This window comes from Microcebus murinus, unplaced genomic scaffold (genome assembly GCF_040939455.1).
Source record: "Microcebus murinus isolate Inina unplaced genomic scaffold, M.murinus_Inina_mat1.0 scaf059_hap2_Mmur4.0, whole genome shotgun sequence".
Classification (NCBI taxonomy): Eukaryota; Metazoa; Chordata; class Mammalia; order Primates; family Cheirogaleidae; genus Microcebus; species Microcebus murinus.
In genome coordinates, this window is record NW_027439005.1 from 60,453 (window position 1) to 87,806 (window position 27,354).

A 27,354-nucleotide genomic window follows, 5' to 3' on the forward strand; every position below is an offset into this window, starting at 1 on the left:
CCTCGGCCCCTGCCTGACCGGCTCCTCCGTCGCCTGGGCCTTCCAAGGGCTTGGTGTGGACGCTGCTTCCAGGAAGCCCTCCAGAAACCCGGCAGCAGGGTGGCCGCAGCAGTCTCCAGCAGCCGTCCCTAAGTCGCGTGCGGGGCCCCCGCTGTGCCGCGGGGACCCAGCCTGGTGTCTTCCCTGAGGCCCTGCGGCTGCCGCTCCCCGCAAGGGGAGAGTCGCGGAGGTGGGGACCGCCTCCTGATGGGGACGTACACGCAGCTCTCCACGTCGGATTCCGGGGCTCTCTGTCCTGCCCGAAGGCCCAGCTGGCCTGCGGGTCCTTAGAGTGGCAAAAACATCCGAAAGCTGAGATTGAGGGTCCGGTGGGTGTCTGCGCTTTTGTGCTGGGCACCCCAGGGAGGCCCGGGGGCTGGCTGGACAACGCGGTCTGCTGGGCGGGGGGGGGGGGTTAGAGGAGCAACTGATGCCCTTTGCACTTTGGGTAGCAAGAGTCTGAGGTGTCTCTGAGCCCTGTGCCATGTCGGGGGGGGGCGGGGGGGGGGAAGAGGAGGAGGAGGAGGAGGTGGGAAGGGCCGGGGCCTGCAGCCGTGTTCCCGGGGTGGCAGGGCAAGTGGCTTCTTCCACAGGCTGCTTGGCCTGGGCTCCCTGCACCTGGGCCTTTGGAGGACCGGCCCTGTGCTTGCCAACGCTTCCTGCAGGGACCCAGAGCTGGGAGGTTGCATCTCTCAGCCCTGGGTCGGGCAGAGCCCCAGCGGGCCATGCCCACAACCTCTCTCAGCACCGGTCCCCCAGAAGGCTCCTTGGGGACCAGGATTCTCTTGCGGTGACTCTTTAAGGTCTGGCCCCTGGATGGAGGGGCACCAGGAGTAGAGGAGCAGGAAGGGGAAGGGGGTGGCCATGCGAGGGGACACTTTGAGGCCAAGTCCCAGCTTCAGCCTGATCCTCCTGGGAACCCCGGGGTGTACGTCACACCTCCTGGTTGTCCCGCTCTGAGACAAGGAGCCGGGCTTCGCATTCCCACAGCAGCCAGTCGTGGGCTGAGGACACCTGGGGCGTTGGGAACTCCCTGGCTTCTCCTTGGTTTAACATCTGGAGCTGCTTGTGAATCGTGCCGCCACACACACCCGAGTGCAGGTGTCTTCCGCACAGACTGCGGGCCTCGCTCTTCTGAATGCCGCTAGCTGGCCACCCACCCACGGGAGAACCTGGTCAGGGTACTTTCTCTCAGGGGCAGACTCTTTTCCGGGCGGGCTACCGGTGTCTCTGTTTGCTCCTTTCTTTCTTCCATTTCGGGAAAGTCTTCCTTGCTGGGTGTGGAAATCTCCTATGCCTTCCCTCGCCTATTCTGTCAGCTTTCAAATTCTCTTTCAGTTGCCACCCTCACAGATGGATTAGGAAACTCTTTCCGGTGCACTCATTAGTGAAATGACCTCAAGGAAGCTGGAATCCAATATCTAATCGCCGATTTTTAGCGAGTCCACACGCCAGGGTGGTCGGGGTCCAATGCAGCCCCGGCCAGGCCCAGGCCCCTTGGACCGGGCCACAGGAGGACACAGAGGAGGGTCCCGGCCCCCACGGTCGCGGTGCCGGCAGTTCTCCAAGGGCTTGGGCGTTTTCCAGAGGTAGGAGATGGAGGGGACTGATTTCTTCAGCGCCCCACAAACCACGCCACCCCACCCCACCCCACCCCACCCATGGGACACATCCCCAGAGAGAGATGCCCCATACACTCGCTCCCCTCCCCCTTGCGCTGTGCCCCAGCCCTGGCCCGGGGGAATAGGCGGCAGCCCGCCCACAGGGCGGGGGGCACAGCTGAAAGGGGTTGTGGGGGAGGGCGGCCCCTGGCTGGGGTCAAAGGGCGAGCGCCCGGTGCCGGTGCGCGCGTGCGCAGTCAGCGGCGGCGACGCGCTGGGGGTGGGCAGCGGGTAGGTGAAGGAGGCCAGGCGAGGAGACGAGGGGGGCTGGGAGGGCTCCACCTTGGCGGGTCCAGCCGTGGAGGCGCATCTTGTGTGAGTGTGAGTGAGTGTGAGTGTGTGTGTGTGGAGAGAGAGACAGCCCCCCGCCCCGGCCGCCCGGCCCGGCCCGTCACCCCCGTCCCTCGGAGCCCGCCGGACCCGGCCGGCGAACTCAACAGGCCCGGCCGGGCGCGGGGCCTGGGGCGGGAGGAGGCGGCGGGGAAGCGCAGAGACGCTGGGATCTTGAGCGGGGCAGGGGCGCCCTCCGCCGTCTAGGGCCACACCACCCTGAACGCCCCCCGGTCTCCTCTGGTCTCGGAAGCTAAGCAGGGTCGGGCCTGGTTAGTACTTGGATGGGAGAAGACCGCCTGGGAATACCGGGTGCCGTAGGCTTCTTCTTCTTCTTTTTTTTTTTTTTTTGCCTCTTGTTCTGTCCCCTTTCTGGGAGCGCGGCGGCGGCCCGGGGTGGGGGTCACCCCCACCCTCAGCGCCCGCCGTGGGGTGCCTGGCGCCCCAGCCCGCACCGTGGGGCCTCCTCTTGTCCCAAGCCGCGACACCGCCGCCACGCGGCAGCATGCGTGGCATCTGGACTGTCAGGTCTCAGACCAAAGGTCTGCTCTGTGGGAACCGACACGCTGGAGGAAACCTTGAGAGTCTGAGAGGGGAGGGAGTTCCAGAAGGAGGCCAGGATGTCATTTTGAGGGAGTATGGGACCAGAACTCGTCCCGTTGCTTTTGGGGTTCTATGGGCTCCACGTAGGAATCTTTGGTGGTGGCAGCTGATGTTGGGGGATCCGGAGTCACACCCAGACCTGCTCCACAGGCCTCCTTTTACTTTTCTCTTTGGAGTCGTTATTTTTAAAAAGTGTCTCTTACCTCTCTCATTGCATTTTCTTTTCTCTCTCTTTTCAAGCAGATGATGGGAGTACAAGTATTCACGTGACATGTGTTGCCCGTGCCCCCCTCCCCCCTGTGTTCTTATTCATTTACCTCTCATGTTGTTCCAGCGTATTGTGGGGGCACCAATGTTAAGGTCGGGTACGTTGCCCTCTCCCAGCCTCCCCCCTCGGGTCAGAGCTTCAAGTGCGCCCATCCCCCAGTCGGTGCGCACCCACCCCATTCCTAATGGAGGTGTATGCCCCTCCCCTCCCCCCACCCGCCCGACACCCACCCGATGATGAAGGTGATTCCTCTCTGTCCACTTAGGTGTCCATCCGTTCGTACCCATTTGCTGGTGAGCGCGCTCACGGGGCGCTCGTGTGTCCATTCTTGGGATACTTGGCTTACTGGAACGGGTTCCAGCTCTGGCCAGGAGAACACGAGAGGCGCCCTCTCACCGCTGCTCCTCACAGCCCAATGGCACTCCGTGGTGTCCACGCGCCACATTTTATTAATGCACTCCTGGATGGATGGGCACTCGGGTCGCTTCCACATCTTTGCGATTGTGTGAATTGTGCCCTAACTGTCACCCTAACCCTTACCCAGCCCGTGTCCTCTGCCCCTGCCTGACGCACTCCTCCCCGGCCAGGCCCAGGCCCGTCACTGTCCCGGGCCCCCGCCTGACCGGCTCCTTCCCGCCCGGCCTGTCACCGTCCTCTGCCCCTGCCTGACATGCTCCTTCCCGCCCGTCCGGCCTCTCACCGTCCTCGGCCCCTGCCTGACCGGCTCCTCCGTCGCCTGGGCCTTCCAAGGGCTTGGTGTGGACGCTGCTTCCAGGAAGCCCTCCAGAAACCCGGCAGCAGGGTGGCCGCAGCAGTCTCCAGCAGCCGTCCCTAAGTCGCGTGCGGGGCCCCCGCTGTGCCGCGGGGACCCAGCCTGGTGTCTTCCCTGAGGCCCTGCGGCTGCCGCTCCCCGCAAGGGGAGAGTCGCGGAGGTGGGGACCGCCTCCTGATGGGGACGTACACGCAGCTCTCCACGTCGGATTCCGGGGCTCTCTGTCCTGCCCGAAGGCCCAGCTGGCCTGCGGGTCCTTAGAGTGGCAAAAACATCCGAAAGCTGAGATTGAGGGTCCGGTGGGTGTCTGCGCTTTTGTGCTGGGCACCCCAGGGAGGCCCGGGGGCTGGCTGGACAACGCGGTCTGCTGGGCGGGGGGGGGGGGTTAGAGGAGCAACTGATGCCCTTTGCACTTTGGGTAGCAAGAGTCTGAGGTGTCTCTGAGCCCTGTGCCATGTCGGGGGGGGGCGGGGGGGGGAAGAGGAGGAGGAGGAGGAGGTGGGAAGGGCCGGGGCCTGCAGCCGTGTTCCCGGGGTGGTAGGGCAAGTGGCTTCTTCCACAGGCTGCTTGGCCTGGGCTCCCTGCACCTGGGCCTTTGGAGGACCGGCCCTGTGCTTGCCAACGCTTCCTGCAGGGACCCAGAGCTGGGAGGTTGCATCTCTCAGCCCTGGGTCGGGCAGAGCCCCAGCGGGCCATGCCCACAACCTCTCTCAGCACCGGTCCCCCAGAAGGCTCCTTGGGGACCAGGATTCTCTTGCGGTGACTCTTTAAGGTCTGGCCCCTGGATGGAGGGGCACCAGGAGTAGAGGAGCAGGAAGGGGAAGGGGGTGGCCATGCGAGGGGACACTTTGAGGCCAAGTCCCAGCTTCAGCCTGATCCTCCTGGGAACCCCGGGGTGTACGTCACACCTCCTGGTTGTCCCGCTCTGAGACAAGGAGCCGGGCTTCGCATTCCCACAGCAGCCAGTCGTGGGCTGAGGACACCTGGGGCGTTGGGAACTCCCTGGCTTCTCCTTGGTTTAACATCTGGAGCTGCTTGTGAATCGTGCCGCCACACACACCCGAGTGCAGGTGTCTTCCGCACAGACTGCGGGCCTCGCTCTTCTGAATGCCGCTAGCTGGCCACCCACCCACGGGAGAACCTGGTCAGGGTACTTTCTCTCAGGGGCAGACTCTTTTCCGGGCGGGCTACCGGTGTCTCTGTTTGCTCCTTTCTTTCTTCCATTTCGGGAAAGTCTTCCTTGCTGGGTGTGGAAATCTCCTATGCCTTCCCTCGCCTATTCTGTCAGCTTTCAAATTCTCTTTCAGTTGCCACCCTCACAGATGGATTAGGAAACTCTTTCCGGTGCACTCATTAGTGAAATGACCTCAAGGAAGCTGGAATCCAATATCTAATCGCCGATTTTTAGCGAGTCCACACGCCAGGGTGGTCGGGGTCCAATGCAGCCCCGGCCAGGCCCAGGCCCCTTGGACCGGGCCACAGGAGGACACAGAGGAGGGTCCCGGCCCCCACGGTCGCGGTGCCGGCAGTTCTCCAAGGGCTTGGGCGTTTTCCAGAGGTAGGAGATGGAGGGGACTGATTTCTTCAGCGCCCCACAAACCACGCCACCCCACCCCACCCCACCCCACCCATGGGACACATCCCCAGAGAGAGATGCCCCATACACTCGCTCCCCTCCCCCTTGCGCTGTGCCCCAGCCCTGGCCCGGGGGAATAGGCGGCAGCCCGCCCACAGGGCGGGGGGCACAGCTGAAAGGGGTTGTGGGGGAGGGCGGCCCCTGGCTGGGGTCAAAGGGCGAGCGCCCGGTGCCGGTGCGCGCGTGCGCAGTCAGCGGCGGCGACGCGCTGGGGGTGGGCAGCGGGTAGGTGAAGGAGGCCAGGCGAGGAGACGAGGGGGGCTGGGAGGGCTCCACCTTGGCGGGTCCAGCCGTGGAGGCGCATCTTGTGTGAGTGTGAGTGAGTGTGAGTGTGTGTGTGTGGAGAGAGAGACAGCCCCCCGCCCCGGCCGCCCGGCCCGGCCCGTCACCCCCGTCCCTCGGAGCCCGCCGGACCCGGCCGGCGAACTCAACAGGCCCGGCCGGGCGCGGGGCCTGGGGCGGGAGGAGGCGGCGGGGAAGCGCAGAGACGCTGGGATCTTGAGCGGGGCAGGGGCGCCCTCCGCCGTCTAGGGCCACACCACCCTGAACGCCCCCCGGTCTCCTCTGGTCTCGGAAGCTAAGCAGGGTCGGGCCTGGTTAGTACTTGGATGGGAGAAGACCGCCTGGGAATACCGGGTGCCGTAGGCTTCTTCTTCTTCTTTTTTTTTTTTTTTTGCCTCTTGTTCTGTCCCCTTTCTGGGAGCGCGGCGGCGGCCCGGGGTGGGGGTCACCCCCACCCTCAGCGCCCGCCGTGGGGTGCCTGGCGCCCCAGCCCGCACCGTGGGGCCTCCTCTTGTCCCAAGCCGCGACACCGCCGCCACGCGGCAGCATGCGTGGCATCTGGACTGTCAGGTCTCAGACCAAAGGTCTGCTCTGTGGGAACCGACACGCTGGAGGAAACCTTGAGAGTCTGAGAGGGGAGGGAGTTCCAGAAGGAGGCCAGGATGTCATTTTGAGGGAGTATGGGACCAGAACTCGTCCCGTTGCTTTTGGGGTTCTATGGGCTCCACGTAGGAATCTTTGGTGGTGGCAGCTGATGTTGGGGGATCCGGAGTCACACCCAGACCTGCTCCACAGGCCTCCTTTTACTTTTCTCTTTGGAGTCGTTATTTTTAAAAAGTGTCTCTTACCTCTCTCATTGCATTTTCTTTTCTCTCTCTTTTCAAGCAGATGATGGGAGTACAAGTATTCACGTGACATGTGTTGCCCGTGCCCCCCTCCCCCCTGTGTTCTTATTCATTTACCTCTCATGTTGTTCCAGCGTATTGTGGGGGCACCAATGTTAAGGTCGGGTACGTTGCCCTCTCCCAGCCTCCCCCCTCGGGTCAGAGCTTCAAGTGCGCCCATCCCCCAGTCGGTGCGCACCCACCCCATTCCTAATGGAGGTGTATGCCCCTCCCCTCCCCCCACCCGCCCGACACCCACCCGATGATGAAGGTGATTCCTCTCTGTCCACTTAGGTGTCCATCCGTTCGTACCCATTTGCTGGTGAGCGCGCTCACGGGGCGCTCGTGTGTCCATTCTTGGGATACTTGGCTTACTGGAACGGGTTCCAGCTCTGGCCAGGAGAACACGAGAGGCGCCCTCTCACCGCTGCTCCTCACAGCCCAATGGCACTCCGTGGTGTCCACGCGCCACATTTTATTAATGCACTCCTGGATGGATGGGCACTCGGGTCGCTTCCACATCTTTGCGATTGTGTGAATTGTGCCCTAACTGTCACCCTAACCCTTACCCAGCCCGTGTCCTCTGCCCCTGCCTGACGCACTCCTCCCCGGCCAGGCCCAGGCCCGTCACTGTCCCGGGCCCCCGCCTGACCGGCTCCTTCCCGCCCGGCCTGTCACCGTCCTCTGCCCCTGCCTGACATGCTCCTTCCCGCCCGTCCGGCCTCTCACCGTCCTCGGCCCCTGCCTGACCGGCTCCTCCGTCGCCTGGGCCTTCCAAGGGCTTGGTGTGGACGCTGCTTCCAGGAAGCCCTCCAGAAACCCGGCAGCAGGGTGGCCGCAGCAGTCTCCAGCAGCCGTCCCTAAGTCGCGTGCGGGGCCCCCGCTGTGCCGCGGGGACCCAGCCTGGTGTCTTCCCTGAGGCCCTGCGGCTGCCGCTCCCCGCAAGGGGAGAGTCGCGGAGGTGGGGACCGCCTCCTGATGGGGACGTACACGCAGCTCTCCACGTCGGATTCCGGGGCTCTCTGTCCTGCCCGAAGGCCCAGCTGGCCTGCGGGTCCTTAGAGTGGCAAAAACATCCGAAAGCTGAGATTGAGGGTCCGGTGGGTGTCTGCGCTTTTGTGCTGGGCACCCCAGGGAGGCCCGGGGGCTGGCTGGACAACGCGGTCTGCTGGGCGGGGGGGGGGGGGTTAGAGGAGCAACTGATGCCCTTTGCACTTTGGGTAGCAAGAGTCTGAGGTGTCTCTGAGCCCTGTGCCATGTCGGGGGGGGGCGGGGGGGGGAAGAGGAGGAGGAGGAGGAGGTGGGAAGGGCCGGGGCCTGCAGCCGTGTTCCCGGGGTGGTAGGGCAAGTGGCTTCTTCCACAGGCTGCTTGGCCTGGGCTCCCTGCACCTGGGCCTTTGGAGGACCGGCCCTGTGCTTGCCAACGCTTCCTGCAGGGACCCAGAGCTGGGAGGTTGCATCTCTCAGCCCTGGGTCGGGCAGAGCCCCAGCGGGCCATGCCCACAACCTCTCTCAGCACCGGTCCCCCAGAAGGCTCCTTGGGGACCAGGATTCTCTTGCGGTGACTCTTTAAGGTCTGGCCCCTGGATGGAGGGGCACCAGGAGTAGAGGAGCAGGAAGGGGAAGGGGGTGGCCATGCGAGGGGACACTTTGAGGCCAAGTCCCAGCTTCAGCCTGATCCTCCTGGGAACCCCGGGGTGTACGTCACACCTCCTGGTTGTCCCGCTCTGAGACAAGGAGCCGGGCTTCGCATTCCCACAGCAGCCAGTCGTGGGCTGAGGACACCTGGGGCGTTGGGAACTCCCTGGCTTCTCCTTGGTTTAACATCTGGAGCTGCTTGTGAATCGTGCCGCCACACACACCCGAGTGCAGGTGTCTTCCGCACAGACTGCGGGCCTCGCTCTTCTGAATGCCGCTAGCTGGCCACCCACCCACGGGAGAACCTGGTCAGGGTACTTTCTCTCAGGGGCAGACTCTTTTCCGGGCGGGCTACCGGTGTCTCTGTTTGCTCCTTTCTTTCTTCCATTTCGGGAAAGTCTTCCTTGCTGGGTGTGGAAATCTCCTATGCCTTCCCTCGCCTATTCTGTCAGCTTTCAAATTCTCTTTCAGTTGCCACCCTCACAGATGGATTAGGAAACTCTTTCCGGTGCACTCATTAGTGAAATGACCTCAAGGAAGCTGGAATCCAATATCTAATCGCCGATTTTTAGCGAGTCCACACGCCAGGGTGGTCGGGGTCCAATGCAGCCCCGGCCAGGCCCAGGCCCCTTGGACCGGGCCACAGGAGGACACAGAGGAGGGTCCCGGCCCCCACGGTCGCGGTGCCGGCAGTTCTCCAAGGGCTTGGGCGTTTTCCAGAGGTAGGAGATGGAGGGGACTGATTTCTTCAGCGCCCCACAAACCACGCCACCCCACCCCACCCCACCCCACCCATGGGACACATCCCCAGAGAGAGATGCCCCATACACTCGCTCCCCTCCCCCTTGCGCTGTGCCCCAGCCCTGGCCCGGGGGAATAGGCGGCAGCCCGCCCACAGGGCGGGGGGCACAGCTGAAAGGGGTTGTGGGGGAGGGCGGCCCCTGGCTGGGGTCAAAGGGCGAGCGCCCGGTGCCGGTGCGCGCGTGCGCAGTCAGCGGCGGCGACGCGCTGGGGGTGGGCAGCGGGTAGGTGAAGGAGGCCAGGCGAGGAGACGAGGGGGGCTGGGAGGGCTCCACCTTGGCGGGTCCAGCCGTGGAGGCGCATCTTGTGTGAGTGTGAGTGAGTGTGAGTGTGTGTGTGTGGAGAGAGAGACAGCCCCCCGCCCCGGCCGCCCGGCCCGGCCCGTCACCCCCGTCCCTCGGAGCCCGCCGGACCCGGCCGGCGAACTCAACAGGCCCGGCCGGGCGCGGGGCCTGGGGCGGGAGGAGGCGGCGGGGAAGCGCAGAGACGCTGGGATCTTGAGCGGGGCAGGGGCGCCCTCCGCCGTCTAGGGCCACACCACCCTGAACGCCCCCCGGTCTCCTCTGGTCTCGGAAGCTAAGCAGGGTCGGGCCTGGTTAGTACTTGGATGGGAGAAGACCGCCTGGGAATACCGGGTGCCGTAGGCTTCTTCTTCTTCTTTTTTTTTTTTTTTTGCCTCTTGTTCTGTCCCCTTTCTGGGAGCGCGGCGGCGGCCCGGGGTGGGGGTCACCCCCACCCTCAGCGCCCGCCGTGGGGTGCCTGGCGCCCCAGCCCGCACCGTGGGGCCTCCTCTTGTCCCAAGCCGCGACACCGCCGCCACGCGGCAGCATGCGTGGCATCTGGACTGTCAGGTCTCAGACCAAAGGTCTGCTCTGTGGGAACCGACACGCTGGAGGAAACCTTGAGAGTCTGAGAGGGGAGGGAGTTCCAGAAGGAGGCCAGGATGTCATTTTGAGGGAGTATGGGACCAGAACTCGTCCCGTTGCTTTTGGGGTTCTATGGGCTCCACGTAGGAATCTTTGGTGGTGGCAGCTGATGTTGGGGGATCCGGAGTCACACCCAGACCTGCTCCACAGGCCTCCTTTTACTTTTCTCTTTGGAGTCGTTATTTTTAAAAAGTGTCTCTTACCTCTCTCATTGCATTTTCTTTTCTCTCTCTTTTCAAGCAGATGATGGGAGTACAAGTATTCAGGTGACATGTGTTGCCCGTGCCCCCCTCCCCCCTGTGTTCTTATTCATTTACCTCTCATGTTGTTCCAGCGTATTGTGGGGGCACCAATGTTAAGGTCGGGTACGTTGCCCTCTCCCAGCCTCCCCCCTCGGGTCAGAGCTTCAAGTGCGCCCATCCCCCAGTCGGTGCGCACCCACCCCATTCCTAATGGAGGTGTATGCCCCTCCCCTCCCCCCACCCGCCCGACACCCACCCGATGATGAAGGTGATTCCTCTCTGTCCACTTAGGTGTCCATCCGTTCGTACCCATTTGCTGGTGAGCGCGCTCACGGGGCGCTCGTGTGTCCATTCTTGGGATACTTGGCTTACTGGAACGGGTTCCAGCTCTGGCCAGGAGAACACGAGAGGCGCCCTCTCACCGCTGCTCCTCACAGCCCAATGGCACTCCGTGGTGTCCACGCGCCACATTTTATTAATGCACTCCTGGATGGATGGGCACTCGGGTCGCTTCCACATCTTTGCGATTGTGTGAATTGTGCCCTAACTGTCACCCTAACCCTTACCCAGCCCGTGTCCTCTGCCCCTGCCTGACGCACTCCTCCCCGGCCAGGCCCAGGCCCGTCACTGTCCCGGGCCCCCGCCTGACCGGCTCCTTCCCGCCCGGCCTGTCACCGTCCTCTGCCCCTGCCTGACATGCTCCTTCCCGCCCGTCCGGCCTCTCACCGTCCTCGGCCCCTGCCTGACCGGCTCCTCCGTCGCCTGGGCCTTCCAAGGGCTTGGTGTGGACGCTGCTTCCAGGAAGCCCTCCAGAAACCCGGCAGCAGGGTGGCCGCAGCAGTCTCCAGCAGCCGTCCCTAAGTCGCGTGCGGGGCCCCCGCTGTGCCGCGGGGACCCAGCCTGGTGTCTTCCCTGAGGCCCTGCGGCTGCCGCTCCCCGCAAGGGGAGAGTCGCGGAGGTGGGGACCGCCTCCTGATGGGGACGTACACGCAGCTCTCCACGTCGGATTCCGGGGCTCTCTGTCCTGCCCGAAGGCCCAGCTGGCCTGCGGGTCCTTAGAGTGGCAAAAACATCCGAAAGCTGAGATTGAGGGTCCGGTGGGTGTCTGCGCTTTTGTGCTGGGCACCCCAGGGAGGCCCGGGGGCTGGCTGGACAACGCGGTCTGCTGGGCGGGGGGGGGGGGGGTTAGAGGAGCAACTGATGCCCTTTGCACTTTGGGTAGCAAGAGTCTGAGGTGTCTCTGAGCCCTGTGCCATGTCGGGGGGGGGGGGGGGGGCGGGGGGGGAAGAGGAGGAGGAGGAGGAGGTGGGAAGGGCCGGGGCCTGCAGCCGTGTTCCCGGGGTGGCAGGGCAAGTGGCTTCTTCCACAGGCTGCTTGGCCTGGGCTCCCTGCACCTGGGCCTTTGGAGGACCGGCCCTGTGCTTGCCAACGCTTCCTGCAGGGACCCAGAGCTGGGAGGTTGCATCTCTCAGCCCTGGGTCGGGCAGAGCCCCAGCGGGCCATGCCCACAACCTCTCTCAGCACCGGTCCCCCAGAAGGCTCCTTGGGGACCAGGATTCTCTTGCGGTGACTCTTTAAGGTCTGGCCCCTGGATGGAGGGGCACCAGGAGTAGAGGAGCAGGAAGGGGAAGGGGGTGGCCATGCGAGGGGACACTTTGAGGCCAAGTCCCAGCTTCAGCCTGATCCTCCTGGGAACCCCGGGGTGTACGTCACACCTCCTGGTTGTCCCGCTCTGAGACAAGGAGCCGGGCTTCGCATTCCCACAGCAGCCAGTCGTGGGCTGAGGACACCTGGGGCGTTGGGAACTCCCTGGCTTCTCCTTGGTTTAACATCTGGAGCTGCTTGTGAATCGTGCCGCCACACACACCCGAGTGCAGGTGTCTTCCGCACAGACTGCGGGCCTCGCTCTTCTGAATGCCGCTAGCTGGCCACCCACCCACGGGAGAACCTGGTCAGGGTACTTTCTCTCAGGGGCAGACTCTTTTCCGGGCGGGCTACCGGTGTCTCTGTTTGCTCCTTTCTTTCTTCCATTTCGGGAAAGTCTTCCTTGCTGGGTGTGGAAATCTCCTATGCCTTCCCTCGCCTATTCTGTCAGCTTTCAAATTCTCTTTCAGTTGCCACCCTCACAGATGGATTAGGAAACTCTTTCCGGTGCACTCATTAGTGAAATGACCTCAAGGAAGCTGGAATCCAATATCTAATCGCCGATTTTTAGCGAGTCCACACGCCAGGGTGGTCGGGGTCCAATGCAGCCCCGGCCAGGCCCAGGCCCCTTGGACCGGGCCACAGGAGGACACAGAGGAGGGTCCCGGCCCCCACGGTCGCGGTGCCGGCAGTTCTCCAAGGGCTTGGGCGTTTTCCAGAGGTAGGAGATGGAGGGGACTGATTTCTTCAGCGCCCCACAAACCACGCCACCCCACCCCACCCCACCCCACCCATGGGACACATCCCCAGAGAGAGATGCCCCATACACTCGCTCCCCTCCCCCTTGCGCTGTGCCCCAGCCCTGGCCCGGGGGAATAGGCGGCAGCCCGCCCACAGGGCGGGGGGCACAGCTGAAAGGGGTTGTGGGGGAGGGCGGCCCCTGGCTGGGGTCAAAGGGCGAGCGCCCGGTGCCGGTGCGCGCGTGCGCAGTCAGCGGCGGCGACGCGCTGGGGGTGGGCAGCGGGTAGGTGAAGGAGGCCAGGCGAGGAGACGAGGGGGGCTGGGAGGGCTCCACCTTGGCGGGTCCAGCCGTGGAGGCGCATCTTGTGTGAGTGTGAGTGAGTGTGAGTGTGTGTGTGTGGAGAGAGAGACAGCCCCCCGCCCCGGCCGCCCGGCCCGGCCCGTCACCCCCGTCCCTCGGAGCCCGCCGGACCCGGCCGGCGAACTCAACAGGCCCGGCCGGGCGCGGGGCCTGGGGCGGGAGGAGGCGGCGGGGAAGCGCAGAGACGCTGGGATCTTGAGCGGGGCAGGGGCGCCCTCCGCCGTCTAGGGCCACACCACCCTGAACGCCCCCCGGTCTCCTCTGGTCTCGGAAGCTAAGCAGGGTCGGGCCTGGTTAGTACTTGGATGGGAGAAGACCGCCTGGGAATACCGGGTGCCGTAGGCTTCTTCTTCTTCTTTTTTTTTTTTTTTTTGCCTCTTGTTCTGTCCCCTTTCTGGGAGCGCGGCGGCGGCCCGGGGTGGGGGTCACCCCCACCCTCAGCGCCCGCCGTGGGGTGCCTGGCGCCCCAGCCCGCACCGTGGGGCCTCCTCTTGTCCCAAGCCGCGACACCGCCGCCACGCGGCAGCATGCGTGGCATCTGGACTGTCAGGTCTCAGACCAAAGGTCTGCTCTGTGGGAACCGACACGCTGGAGGAAACCTTGAGAGTCTGAGAGGGGAGGGAGTTCCAGAAGGAGGCCAGGATGTCATTTTGAGGGAGTATGGGACCAGAACTCGTCCCGTTGCTTTTGGGGTTCTATGGGCTCCACGTAGGAATCTTTGGTGGTGGCAGCTGATGTTGGGGGATCCGGAGTCACACCCAGACCTGCTCCACAGGCCTCCTTTTACTTTTCTCTTTGGAGTCGTTATTTTTAAAAAGTGTCTCTTACCTCTCTCATTGCATTTTCTTTTCTCTCTCTTTTCAAGCAGATGATGGGAGTACAAGTATTCAGGTGACATGTGTTGCCCGTGCCCCCCTCCCCCCCTGTGTTCTTATTCATTTACCTCTCATGTTGTTCCAGCGTATTGTGGGGGCACCAATGTTAAGGTCGGGTACGTTGCCCTCTCCCAGCCTCCCCCCTCGGGTCAGAGCTTCAAGTGCGCCCATCCCCCAGTCGGTGCGCACCCACCCCATTCCTAATGGAGGTGTATGCCCCTCCCCTCCCCCCACCCGCCCGACACCCACCCGATGATGAAGGTGATTCCTCTCTGTCCACTTAGGTGTCCATCCGTTCGTACCCATTTGCTGGTGAGCGCGCTCACGGGGCGCTCGTGTGTCCATTCTTGGGATACTTGGCTTACTGGAACGGGTTCCAGCTCTGGCCAGGAGAACACGAGAGGCGCCCTCTCACCGCTGCTCCTCACAGCCCAATGGCACTCCGTGGTGTCCACGCGCCACATTTTATTAATGCACTCCTGGATGGATGGGCACTCGGGTCGCTTCCACATCTTTGCGATTGTGTGAATTGTGCCCTAACTGTCACCCTAACCCTTACCCAGCCCGTGTCCTCTGCCCCTGCCTGACGCACTCCTCCCCGGCCAGGCCCAGGCCCGTCACTGTCCCGGGCCCCCGCCTGACCGGCTCCTTCCCGCCCGGCCTGTCACCGTCCTCTGCCCCTGCCTGACATGCTCCTTCCCGCCCGTCCGGCCTCTCACCGTCCTCGGCCCCTGCCTGACCGGCTCCTCCGTCGCCTGGGCCTTCCAAGGGCTTGGTGTGGACGCTGCTTCCAGGAAGCCCTCCAGAAACCCGGCAGCAGGGTGGCCGCAGCAGTCTCCAGCAGCCGTCCCTAAGTCGCGTGCGGGGCCCCCGCTGTGCCGCGGGGACCCAGCCTGGTGTCTTCCCTGAGGCCCTGCGGCTGCCGCTCCCCGCAAGGGGAGAGTCGCGGAGGTGGGGACCGCCTCCTGATGGGGACGTACACGCAGCTCTCCACGTCGGATTCCGGGGCTCTCTGTCCTGCCCGAAGGCCCAGCTGGCCTGCGGGTCCTTAGAGTGGCAAAAACATCCGAAAGCTGAGATTGAGGGTCCGGTGGGTGTCTGCGCTTTTGTGCTGGGCACCCCAGGGAGGCCCGGGGGCTGGCTGGACAACGCGGTCTGCTGGGCGGGGGGGGGGGTTAGAGGAGCAACTGATGCCCTTTGCACTTTGGGTAGCAAGAGTCTGAGGTGTCTCTGAGCCCTGTGCCATGTCGGGGGGGGGCGGGGGGGGGAAGAGGAGGAGGAGGAGGAGGTGGGAAGGGCCGGGGCCTGCAGCCGTGTTCCCGGGGTGGCAGGGCAAGTGGCTTCTTCCACAGGCTGCTTGGCCTGGGCTCCCTGCACCTGGGCCTTTGGAGGACCGGCCCTGTGCTTGCCAACGCTTCCTGCAGGGACCCAGAGCTGGGAGGTTGCATCTCTCAGCCCTGGGTCGGGCAGAGCCCCAGCGGGCCATGCCCACAACCTCTCTCAGCACCGGTCCCCCAGAAGGCTCCTTGGGGACCAGGATTCTCTTGCGGTGACTCTTTAAGGTCTGGCCCCTGGATGGAGGGGCACCAGGAGTAGAGGAGCAGGAAGGGGAAGGGGGTGGCCATGCGAGGGGACACTTTGAGGCCAAGTCCCAGCTTCAGCCTGATCCTCCTGGGAACCCCGGGGTGTACGTCACACCTCCTGGTTGTCCCGCTCTGAGACAAGGAGCCGGGCTTCGCATTCCCACAGCAGCCAGTCGTGGGCTGAGGACACCTGGGGCGTTGGGAACTCCCTGGCTTCTCCTTGGTTTAACATCTGGAGCTGCTTGTGAATCGTGCCGCCACACACACCCGAGTGCAGGTGTCTTCCGCACAGACTGCGGGCCTCGCTCTTCTGAATGCCGCTAGCTGGCCACCCACCCACGGGAGAACCTGGTCAGGGTACTTTCTCTCAGGGGCAGACTCTTTTCCGGGCGGGCTACCGGTGTCTCTGTTTGCTCGTTTCTTTCTTCCATTTCGGGAAAGTCTTCCTTGCTGGGTGTGGAAATCTCCTATGCCTTCCCTCGCCTATTCTGTCAGCTTTCAAATTCTCTTTCAGTTGCCACCCTCACAGATGGATTAGGAAACTCTTTCCGGTGCACTCATTAGTGAAATGACCTCAAGGAAGCTGGAATCCAATATCTAATCGCCGATTTTTAGCGAGTCCACACGCCAGGGTGGTCGGGGTCCAATGCAGCCCCGGCCAGGCCCAGGCCCCTTGGACCGGGCCACAGGAGGACACAGAGGAGGGTCCCGGCCCCCACGGTCGCGGTGCCGGCAGTTCTCCAAGGGCTTGGGCGTTTTCCAGAGGTAGGAGATGGAGGGGACTGATTTCTTCAGCGCCCCACAAACCACGCCACCCCACCCCACCCCACCCCACCCATGGGACACATCCCCAGAGAGAGATGCCCCATACACTCGCTCCCCTCCCCCTTGCGCTGTGCCCCAGCCCTGGCCCGGGGGAATAGGCGGCAGCCCGCCCACAGGGCGGGGGGCACAGCTGAAAGGGGTTGTGGGGGAGGGCGGCCCCTGGCTGGGGTCAAAGGGCGAGCGCCCGGTGCCGGTGCGCGCGTGCGCAGTCAGCGGCGGCGACGCGCTGGGGGTGGGCAGCGGGTAGGTGAAGGAGGCCAGGCGAGGAGACGAGGGGGGCTGGGAGGGCTCCACCTTGGCGGGTCCAGCCGTGGAGGCGCATCTTGTGTGAGTGTGAGTGAGTGTGAGTGTGTGTGTGTGGAGAGAGAGACAGCCCCCCGCCCCGGCCGCCCGGCCCGGCCCGTCACCCCCGTCCCTCGGAGCCCGCCGGACCCGGCCGGCGAACTCAACAGGCCCGGCCGGGCGCGGGGCCTGGGGCGGGAGGAGGCGGCGGGGAAGCGCAGAGACGCTGGGATCTTGAGCGGGGCAGGGGCGCCCTCCGCCGTCTAGGGCCACACCACCCTGAACGCCCCCCGGTCTCCTCTGGTCTCGGAAGCTAAGCAGGGTCGGGCCTGGTTAGTACTTGGATGGGAGAAGACCGCCTGGGAATACCGGGTGCCGTAGGCTGCTTCTTCTTCTTTTTTTTTTTTTTTTGCCTCTTGTTCTGTCCCCTTTCTGGGAGCGCGGCGGCGGCCCGGGGTGGGGGTCACCCCCACCCTCAGCGCCCGCCGTGGGGTGCCTGGCGCCCCAGCCCGCACCGTGGGGCCTCCTCTTGTCCCAAGCCGCGACACCGCCGCCACGCGGCAGCATGCGTGGCATCTGGACTGTCAGGTCTCAGACCAAAGGTCTGCTCTGTGGGAACCGACACGCTGGAGGAAACCTTGAGAGTCTGAGAGGGGAGGGAGTTCCAGAAGGAGGCCAGGATGTCATTTTGAGGGAGTATGGGACCAGAACTCGTCCCGTTGCTTTTGGGGTTCTATGGGCTCCACGTAGGAATCTTTGGTGGTGGCAGCTGATGTTGGGGGATCCGGAGTCACACCCAGACCTGCTCCACAGGCCTCCTTTTACTTTTCTCTTTGGAGTCGTTATTTTTAAAAAGTGTCTCTTACCTCTCTCATTGCATTTTCTTTTCTCTCTCTTTTCAAGCAGATGATGGGAGTACAAGTATTCAGGTGACATGTGTTGCCCGTGCCCCCCTCCCCCCTGTGTTCTTATTCATTTACCTCTCATGTTGTTCCAGCGTATTGTGGGGGCACCAATGTTAAGGTCGGGTACGTTGCCCTCTCCCAGCCTCCCCCCTCGGGTCAGAGCTTCAAGTGCGCCCATCCCCCAGTCGGTGCGCACCCACCCCATTCCTAATGGAGGTGTATGCCCCTCCCCTCCCCCCACCCGCCCGACACCCACCCGATGATGAAGGTGATTCCTCTCTGTCCACTTAGGTGTCCATCCGTTCGTACCCATTTGCTGGTGAGCGCGCTCACGGGGCGCTCGTGTGTCCATTCTTGGGATACTTGGCTTACTGGAACGGGTTCCAGCTCTGGCCAGGAGAACACGAGAGGCGCCCTCTCACCGCTGCTCCTCACAGCCCAATGGCACTCCGTGGTGTCCACGCGCCACATTTTATTAATGCACTCCTGGATGGATGGGCACTCGGGTCGCTTCCACATCTTTGCGATTGTGTGAATTGTGCCCTAACTGTCACCCTAACCCTTACCCAGCCCGTGTCCTCTGCCCCTGCCTGACGCACTCCTCCCCGGCCAGGCCCAGGCCCGTCACTGTCCCGGGCCCCCGCCTGACCGGCTCCTTCCCGCCCGGCCTGTCACCGTCCTCTGCCCCTGCCTGACATGCTCCTTCCCGCCCGTCCGGCCTCTCACCGTCCTCGGCCCCTGCCTGACCGGCTCCTCCGTCGCCTGGGCCTTCCAAGGGCTTGGTGTGGACGCTGCTTCCAGGAAGCCCTCCAGAAACCCGGCAGCAGGGTGGCCGCAGCAGTCTCCAGCAGCCGTCCCTAAGTCGCGTGCGGGGCCCCCGCTGTGCCGCGGGGACCCAGCCTGGTGTCTTCCCTGAGGCCCTGCGGCTGCCGCTCCCCGCAAGGGGAGAGTCGCGGAGGTGGGGACCGCCTCCTGATGGGGACGTACACGCAGCTCTCCACGTCGGATTCCGGGGCTCTCTGTCCTGCCCGAAGGCCCAGCTGGCCTGCGGGTCCTTAGAGTGGCAAAAACATCCGAAAGCTGAGATTGAGGGTCCGGTGGGTGTCTGCGCTTTTGTGCTGGGCACCCCAGGGAGGCCCGGGGGCTGGCTGGACAACGCGGTCTGCTGGGCGGGGGGGGGGGGTTAGAGGAGCAACTGATGCCCTTTGCACTTTGGGTAGCAAGAGTCTGAGGTGTCTCTGAGCCCTGTGCCATGTCGGGGGGGGGCGGGGGGGGGGAAGAGGAGGAGGAGGAGGAGGTGGGAAGGGCCGGGGCCTGCAGCCGTGTTCCCGGGGTGGCAGGGCAAGTGGCTTCTTCCACAGGCTGCTTGGCCTGGGCTCCCTGCACCTGGGCCTTTGGAGGACCGGCCCTGTGCTTGCCAACGCTTCCTGCAGGGACCCAGAGCTGGGAGGTTGCATCTCTCAGCCCTGGGTCGGGCAGAGCCCCAGCGGGCCATGCCCACAACCTCTCTCAGCACCGGTCCCCCAGAAGGCTCCTTGGGGACCAGGATTCTCTTGCGGTGACTCTTTAAGGTCTGGCCCCTGGATGGAGGGGCACCAGGAGTAGAGGAGCAGGAAGGGGAAGGGGGTGGCCATGCGAGGGGACACTTTGAGGCCAAGTCCCAGCTTCAGCCTGATCCTCCTGGGAACCCCGGGGTGTACGTCACACCTCCTGGTTGTCCCGCTCTGAGACAAGGAGCCGGGCTTCGCATTCCCACAGCAGCCAGTCGTGGGCTGAGGACACCTGGGGCGTTGGGAACTCCCTGGCTTCTCCTTGGTTTAACATCTGGAGCTGCTTGTGAATCGTGCCGCCACACACACCCGAGTGCAGGTGTCTTCCGCACAGACTGCGGGCCTCGCTCTTCTGAATGCCGCTAGCTGGCCACCCACCCACGGGTGAACCTGGTCAGGGTACTTTCTCTCAGGGGCAGACTCTTTTCCGGGCGGGCTACCGGTGTCTCTGTTTGCTCCTTTCTTTCTTCCATTTCGGGAAAGTCTTCCTTGCTGGGTGTGGAAATCTCCTATGCCTTCCCTCGCCTATTCTGTCAGCTTTCAAATTCTCTTTCAGTTGCCACCCTCACAGATGGATTAGGAAACTCTTTCCGGTGCACTCATTAGTGAAATGACCTCAAGGAAGCTGGAATCCAATATCTAATCGCCGATTTTTAGCGAGTCCACACGCCAGGGTGGTCGGGGTCCAATGCAGCCCCGGCCAGGCCCAGGCCCCTTGGACCGGGCCACAGGAGGACACAGAGGAGGGTCCCGGCCCCCACGGTCGCGGTGCCGGCAGTTCTCCAAGGGCTTGGGCGTTTTCCAGAGGTAGGAGATGGAGGGGACTGATTTCTTCAGCGCCCCACAAACCACGCCACCCCACCCCACCCCACCCCACCCATGGGACACATCCCCAGAGAGAGATGCCCCATACACTCGCTCCCCTCCCCCTTGCGCTGTGCCCCAGCCCTGGCCCGGGGGAATAGGCGGCAGCCCGCCCACAGGGCGGGGGGCACAGCTGAAAGGGGTTGTGGGGGAGGGCGGCCCCTGGCTGGGGTCAAAGGGCGAGCGCCCGGTGCCGGTGCGCGCGTGCGCAGTCAGCGGCGGCGACGCGCTGGGGGTGGGCAGCGGGTAGGTGAAGGAGGCCAGGCGAGGAGACGAGGGGGGCTGGGAGGGCTCCACCTTGGCGGGTCCAGCCGTGGAGGCGCATCTTGTGTGAGTGTGAGTGAGTGTGAGTGTGTGTGTGTGGAGAGAGAGACAGCCCCCCGCCCCGGCCGCCCGGCCCGGCCCGTCACCCCCGTCCCTCGGAGCCCGCCGGACCCGGCCGGCGAACTCAACAGGCCCGGCCGGGCGCGGGGCCTGGGGCGGGAGGAGGCGGCGGGGAAGCGCAGAGACGCTGGGATCTTGAGCGGGGCAGGGGCGCCCTCCGCCGTCTAGGGCCACACCACCCTGAACGCCCCCCGGTCTCCTCTGGTCTCGGAAGCTAAGCAGGGTCGGGCCTGGTTAGTACTTGGATGGGAGAAGACCGCCTGGGAATACCGGGTGCCGTAGGCTTCTTCTTCTTCTTTTTTTTTTTTTTTTGCCTCTTGTTCTGTCCCCTTTCTGGGAGCGCGGCGGCGGCCCGGGGTGGGGGTCACCCCCACCCTCAGCGCCCGCCGTGGGGTGCCTGGCGCCCCAGCCCGCACCGTGGGGCCTCCTCTTGTCCCAAGCCGCGACACCGCCGCCACGCGGCAGCATGCGTGGCATCTGGACTGTCAGGTCTCAGACCAAAGGTCTGCTCTGTGGGAACCGACACGCTGGAGGAAACCTTGAGAGTCTGAGAGGGGAGGGAGTTCCAGAAGGAGGCCAGGATGTCATTTTGAGGGAGTATGGGACCAGAACTCGTCCCGTTGCTTTTGGGGTTCTATGGGCTCCACGTAGGAATCTTTGGTGGTGGCAGCTGATGTTGGGGGATCCGGAGTCACACCCAGACCTGCTCCACAGGCCTCCTTTTACTTTTCTCTTTGGAGTCGTTATTTTTAAAAAGTGTCTCTTACCTCTCTCATTGCATTTTCTTTTCTCTCTCTTTTCAAGCAGATGATGGGAGTACAAGTATTCAGGTGACATGTGTTGCCCGTGCCCCCCTCCCCCCTGTGTTCTTATTCATTTACCTCTCATGTTGTTCCAGCGTATTGTGGGGGCACCAATGTTAAGGTCGGGTACGTTGCCCTCTCCCAGCCTCCCCCCTCGGGTCAGAGCTTCAAGTGCGCCCATCCCCCAGTCGGTGCGCACCCACCCCATTCCTAATGGAGGTGTATGCCCCTCCCCTCCCCCCACCCGCCCGACACCCACCCGATGATGAAGGTGATTCCTCTCTGTCCACTTAGGTGTCCATCCGTTCGTACCCATTTGCTGGTGAGCGCGCTCACGGGGCGCTCGTGTGTCCATTCTTGGGATACTTGGCTTACTGGAACGGGTTCCAGCTCTGGCCAGGAGAACACGAGAGGCGCCCTCTCACCGCTGCTCCTCACAGCCCAATGGCACTCCGTGGTGTCCACGCGCCACATTTTATTAATGCACTCCTGGATGGATGGGCACTCGGGTCGCTTCCACATCTTTGCGATTGTGTGAATTGTGCCCTAACTGTCACCCTAACCCTTACCCAGCCCGTGTCCTCTGCCCCTGCCTGACGCACTCCTCCCCGGCCAGGCCCAGGCCCGTCACTGTCCCGGGCCCCCGCCTGACCGGCTCCTTCCCGCCCGGCCTGTCACCGTCCTCTGCCCCTGCCTGACATGCTCCTTCCCGCCCGTCCGGCCTCTCACCGTCCTCGGCCCCTGCCTGACCGGCTCCTCCGTCGCCTGGGCCTTCCAAGGGCTTGGTGTGGACGCTGCTTCCAGGAAGCCCTCCAGAAACCCGGCAGCAGGGTGGCCGCAGCAGTCTCCAGCAGCCGTCCCTAAGTCGCGTGCGGGGCCCCCGCTGTGCCGCGGGGACCCAGCCTGGTGTCTTCCCTGAGGCCCTGCGGCTGCCGCTCCCCGCAAGGGGAGAGTCGCGGAGGTGGGGACCGCCTCCTGATGGGGACGTACACGCAGCTCTCCACGTCGGATTCCGGGGCTCTCTGTCCTGCCCGAAGGCCCAGCTGGCCTGCGGGTCCTTAGAGTGGCAAAAACATCCGAAAGCTGAGATTGAGGGTCCGGTGGGTGTCTGCGCTTTTGTGCTGGGCACCCCAGGGAGGCCCGGGGGCTGGCTGGACAACGCGGTCTGCTGGGCGGGGGGGGGGGGTTAGAGGAGCAACTGATGCCCTTTGCACTTTGGGTAGCAAGAGTCTGAGGTGTCTCTGAGCCCTGTGCCATGTCGGGGGGGGGGCGGGGGGGGGGAAGAGGAGGAGGAGGAGGAGGTGGGAAGGGCCGGGGCCTGCAGCCGTGTTCCCGGGGTGGCAGGGCAAGTGGCTTCTTCCACAGGCTGCTTGGCCTGGGCTCCCTGCACCTGGGCCTTTGGAGGACCGGCCCTGTGCTTGCCAACGCTTCCTGCAGGGACCCAGAGCTGGGAGGTTGCATCTCTCAGCCCTGGGTCGGGCAGAGCCCCAGCGGGCCATGCCCACAACCTCTCTCAGCACCGGTCCCCCAGAAGGCTCCTTGGGGACCAGGATTCTCTTGCGGTGACTCTTTAAGGTCTGGCCCCTGGATGGAGGGGCACCAGGAGTAGAGGAGCAGGAAGGGGAAGGGGGTGGCCATGCGAGGGGACACTTTGAGGCCAAGTCCCAGCTTCAGCCTGATCCTCCTGGGAACCCCGGGGTGTACGTCACACCTCCTGGTTGTCCCGCTCTGAGACAAGGAGCCGGGCTTCGCATTCCCACAGCAGCCAGTCGTGGGCTGAGGACACCTGGGGCGTTGGGAACTCCCTGGCTTCTCCTTGGTTTAACATCTGGAGCTGCTTGTGAATCGTGCCGCCACACACACCCGAGTGCAGGTGTCTTCCGCACAGACTGCGGGCCTCGCTCTTCTGAATGCCGCTAGCTGGCCACCCACCCACGGGTGAACCTGGTCAGGGTACTTTCTCTCAGGGGCAGACTCTTTTCCGGGCGGGCTACCGGTGTCTCTGTTTGCTCCTTTCTTTCTTCCATTTCGGGAAAGTCTTCCTTGCTGGGTGTGGAAATCTCCTATGCCTTCCCTCGCCTATTCTGTCAGCTTTCAAATTCTCTTTCAGTTGCCACCCTCACAGATGGATTAGGAAACTCTTTCCGGTGCACTCATTAGTGAAATGACCTCAAGGAAGCTGGAATCCAATATCTAATCGCCGATTTTTAGCGAGTCCACACGCCAGGGTGGTCGGGGTCCAATGCAGCCCCGGCCAGGCCCAGGCCCCTTGGACCGGGCCACAGGAGGACACAGAGGAGGGTCCCGGCCCCCACGGTCGCGGTGCCGGCAGTTCTCCAAGGGCTTGGGCGTTTTCCAGAGGTAGGAGATGGAGGGGACTGATTTCTTCAGCGCCCCACAAACCACGCCACCCCACCCCACCCCACCCCACCCATGGGACACATCCCCAGAGAGAGATGCCCCATACACTCGCTCCCCTCCCCCTTGCGCTGTGCCCCAGCCCTGGCCCGGGGGAATAGGCGGCAGCCCGCCCACAGGGCGGGGGGCACAGCTGAAAGGGGTTGTGGGGGAGGGCGGCCCCTGGCTGGGGTCAAAGGGCGAGCGCCCGGTGCCGGTGCGCGCGTGCGCAGTCAGCGGCGGCGACGCGCTGGGGGTGGGCAGCGGGTAGGTGAAGGAGGCCAGGCGAGGAGACGAGGGGGGCTGGGAGGGCTCCACCTTGGCGGGTCCAGCCGTGGAGGCGCATCTTGTGTGAGTGTGAGTGAGTGTGAGTGTGTGTGTGTGGAGAGAGAGACAGCCCCCCGCCCCGGCCGCCCGGCCCGGCCCGTCACCCCCGTCCCTCGGAGCCCGCCGGACCCGGCCGGCGAACTCAACAGGCCCGGCCGGGCGCGGGGCCTGGGGCGGGAGGAGGCGGCGGGGAAGCGCAGAGACGCTGGGATCTTGAGCGGGGCAGGGGCGCCCTCCGCCGTCTAGGGCCACACCACCCTGAACGCCCCCCGGTCTCCTCTGGTCTCGGAAGCTAAGCAGGGTCGGGCCTGGTTAGTACTTGGATGGGAGAAGACCGCCTGGGAATACCGGGTGCCGTAGGCTTCTTCTTCTTCTTTTTTTTTTTTTTTTGCCTCTTGTTCTGTCCCCTTTCTGGGAGCGCGGCGGCGGCCCGGGGTGGGGGTCACCCCCACCCTCAGCGCCCGCCGTGGGGTGCCTGGCGCCCCAGCCCGCACCGTGGGGCCTCCTCTTGTCCCAAGCCGCGACACCGCCGCCACGCGGCAGCATGCGTGGCATCTGGACTGTCAGGTCTCAGACCAAAGGTCTGCTCTGTGGGAACCGACACGCTGGAGGAAACCTTGAGAGTCTGAGAGGGGAGGGAGTTCCAGAAGGAGGCCAGGATGTCATTTTGAGGGAGTATGGGACCAGAACTCGTCCCGTTGCTTTTGGGGTTCTATGGGCTCCACGTAGGAATCTTTGGTGGTGGCAGCTGATGTTGGGGGATCCGGAGTCACACCCAGACCTGCTCCACAGGCCTCCTTTTACTTTTCTCTTTGGAGTCGTTATTTTTAAAAAGTGTCTCTTACCTCTCTCATTGCATTTTCTTTTCTCTCTCTTTTCAAGCAGATGATGGGAGTACAAGTATTCAGGTGACATGTGTTGCCCGTGCCCCCCTCCCCCCTGTGTTCTTATTCATTTACCTCTCATGTTGTTCCAGCGTATTGTGGGGGCACCAATGTTAAGGTCGGGTACGTTGCCCTCTCCCAGCCTCCCCCCTCGGGTCAGAGCTTCAAGTGCGCCCATCCCCCAGTCGGTGCGCACCCACCCCATTCCTAATGGAGGTGTATGCCCCTCCCCTCCCCCCACCCGCCCGACACCCACCCGATGATGAAGGTGATTCCTCTCTGTCCACTTAGGTGTCCATCCGTTCGTACCCATTTGCTGGTGAGCGCGCTCACGGGGCGCTCGTGTGTCCATTCTTGGGATACTTGGCTTACTGGAACGGGTTCCAGCTCTGGCCAGGAGAACACGAGAGGCGCCCTCTCACCGCTGCTCCTCACAGCCCAATGGCACTCCGTGGTGTCCACGCGCCACATTTTATTAATGCACTCCTGGATGGATGGGCACTCGGGTCGCTTCCACATCTTTGCGATTGTGTGAATTGTGCCCTAACTGTCACCCTAACCCTTACCCAGCCCGTGTCCTCTGCCCCTGCCTGACGCACTCCTCCCCGGCCAGGCCCAGGCCCGTCACTGTCCCGGGCCCCCGCCTGACCGGCTCCTTCCCGCCCGGCCTGTCACCGTCCTCTGCCCCTGCCTGACATGCTCCTTCCCGCCCGTCCGGCCTCTCACCGTCCTCGGCCCCTGCCTGACCGGCTCCTCCGTCGCCTGGGCCTTCCAAGGGCTTGGTGTGGACGCTGCTTCCAGGAAGCCCTCCAGAAACCCGGCAGCAGGGTGGCCGCAGCAGTCTCCAGCAGCCGTCCCTAAGTCGCGTGCGGGGCCCCCGCTGTGCCGCGGGGACCCAGCCTGGTGTCTTCCCTGAGGCCCTGCGGCTGCCGCTCCCCGCAAGGGGAGAGTCGCGGAGGTGGGGACCGCCTCCTGATGGGGACGTACACGCAGCTCTCCACGTCGGATTCCGGGGCTCTCTGTCCTGCCCGAAGGCCCAGCTGGCCTGCGGGTCCTTAGAGTGGCAAAAACATCCGAAAGCTGAGATTGAGGGTCCGGTGGGTGTCTGCGCTTTTGTGCTGGGCACCCCAGGGAGGCCCGGGGGCTGGCTGGACAACGCGGTCTGCTGGGCGGGGGGGGGGGGGGTTAGAGGAGCAACTGATGCCCTTTGCACTTTGGGTAGCAAGAGTCTGAGGTGTCTCTGAGCCCTGTGCCATGTCGGGGGGGGGGGCGGGGGGGGGGAAGAGGAGGAGGAGGAGGAGGTGGGAAGGGCCGGGGCCTGCAGCCGTGTTCCCGGGGTGGCAGGGCAAGTGGCTTCTTCCACAGGCTGCTTGGCCTGGGCTCCCTGCACCTGGGCCTTTGGAGGACCGGCCCTGTGCTTGCCAACGCTTCCTGCAGGGACCCAGAGCTGGGAGGTTGCATCTCTCAGCCCTGGGTCGGGCAGAGCCCCAGCGGGCCATGCCCACAACCTCTCTCAGCACCGGTCCCCCAGAAGGCTCCTTGGGGACCAGGATTCTCTTGCGGTGACTCTTTAAGGTCTGGCCCCTGGATGGAGGGGCACCAGGAGTAGAGGAGCAGGAAGGGGAAGGGGGTGGCCATGCGAGGGGACACTTTGAGGCCAAGTCCCAGCTTCAGCCTGATCCTCCTGGGAACCCCGGGGTGTACGTCACACCTCCTGGTTGTCCCGCTCTGAGACAAGGAGCCGGGCTTCGCATTCCCACAGCAGCCAGTCGTGGGCTGAGGACACCTGGGGCGTTGGGAACTCCCTGGCTTCTCCTTGGTTTAACATCTGGAGCTGCTTGTGAATCGTGCCGCCACACACACCCGAGTGCAGGTGTCTTCCGCACAGACTGCGGGCCTCGCTCTTCTGAATGCCGCTAGCTGGCCACCCACCCACGGGTGAACCTGGTCAGGGTACTTTCTCTCAGGGGCAGACTCTTTTCCGGGCGGGCTACCGGTGTCTCTGTTTGCTCCTTTCTTTCTTCCATTTCGGGAAAGTCTTCCTTGCTGGGTGTGGAAATCTCCTATGCCTTCCCTCGCCTATTCTGTCAGCTTTCAAATTCTCTTTCAGTTGCCACCCTCACAGATGGATTAGGAAACTCTTTCCGGTGCACTCATTAGTGAAATGACCTCAAGGAAGCTGGAATCCAATATCTAATCGCCGATTTTTAGCGAGTCCACACGCCAGGGTGGTCGGGGTCCAATGCAGCCCCGGCCAGGCCCAGGCCCCTTGGACCGGGCCACAGGAGGACACAGAGGAGGGTCCCGGCCCCCACGGTCGCGGTGCCGGCAGTTCTCCAAGGGCTTGGGCGTTTTCCAGAGGTAGGAGATGGAGGGGACTGATTTCTTCAGCGCCCCACAAACCACGCCACCCCACCCCACCCCACCCCACCCATGGGACACATCCCCAGAGAGAGATGCCCCATACACTCGCTCCCCTCCCCCTTGCGCTGTGCCCCAGCCCTGGCCCGGGGGAATAGGCGGCAGCCCGCCCACAGGGCGGGGGGCACAGCTGAAAGGGGTTGTGGGGGAGGGCGGCCCCTGGCTGGGGTCAAAGGGCGAGCGCCCGGTGCCGGTGCGCGCGTGCGCAGTCAGCGGCGGCGACGCGCTGGGGGTGGGCAGCGGGTAGGTGAAGGAGGCCAGGCGAGGAGACGAGGGGGGCTGGGAGGGCTCCACCTTGGCGGGTCCAGCCGTGGAGGCGCATCTTGTGTGAGTGTGAGTGAGTGTGAGTGTGTGTGTGTGGAGAGAGAGACAGCCCCCCGCCCCGGCCGCCCGGCCCGGCCCGTCACCCCCGTCCCTCGGAGCCCG

The 27,354-nt window shown here is 64.1% G+C and overlaps 7 pseudogenes; all 7 read left to right on the top strand.

Annotated features, from left to right (window-relative positions):
- The first annotated feature begins 2,231 nt into the window (after nucleotides 1–2,231).
- Nucleotides 2,232–2,354, top strand: LOC142869138 (uncharacterized; annotated as a pseudogene).
- Nucleotides 2,355–5,834: 3,480 nt separating this feature from the next.
- Nucleotides 5,835–5,957, top strand: LOC142869139 (uncharacterized; annotated as a pseudogene).
- A 3,481-nt stretch (nucleotides 5,958–9,438) lies between these two features.
- Nucleotides 9,439–9,561, top strand: LOC142869140 (uncharacterized; annotated as a pseudogene).
- Nucleotides 9,562–13,050: 3,489 nt separating this feature from the next.
- On the top strand, nucleotides 13,051–13,173 carry LOC142869141 (uncharacterized; annotated as a pseudogene).
- A 3,481-nt stretch (nucleotides 13,174–16,654) lies between these two features.
- On the top strand, nucleotides 16,655–16,777 carry LOC142869142 (uncharacterized; annotated as a pseudogene).
- Nucleotides 16,778–20,258: 3,481 nt separating this feature from the next.
- LOC142869143 (uncharacterized) lies at nucleotides 20,259–20,381 on the top strand (annotated as a pseudogene).
- A 3,482-nt stretch (nucleotides 20,382–23,863) lies between these two features.
- On the top strand, nucleotides 23,864–23,986 carry LOC142869144 (uncharacterized; annotated as a pseudogene).
- The last annotated feature ends 3,368 nt before the right edge of the window (nucleotides 23,987–27,354 follow it).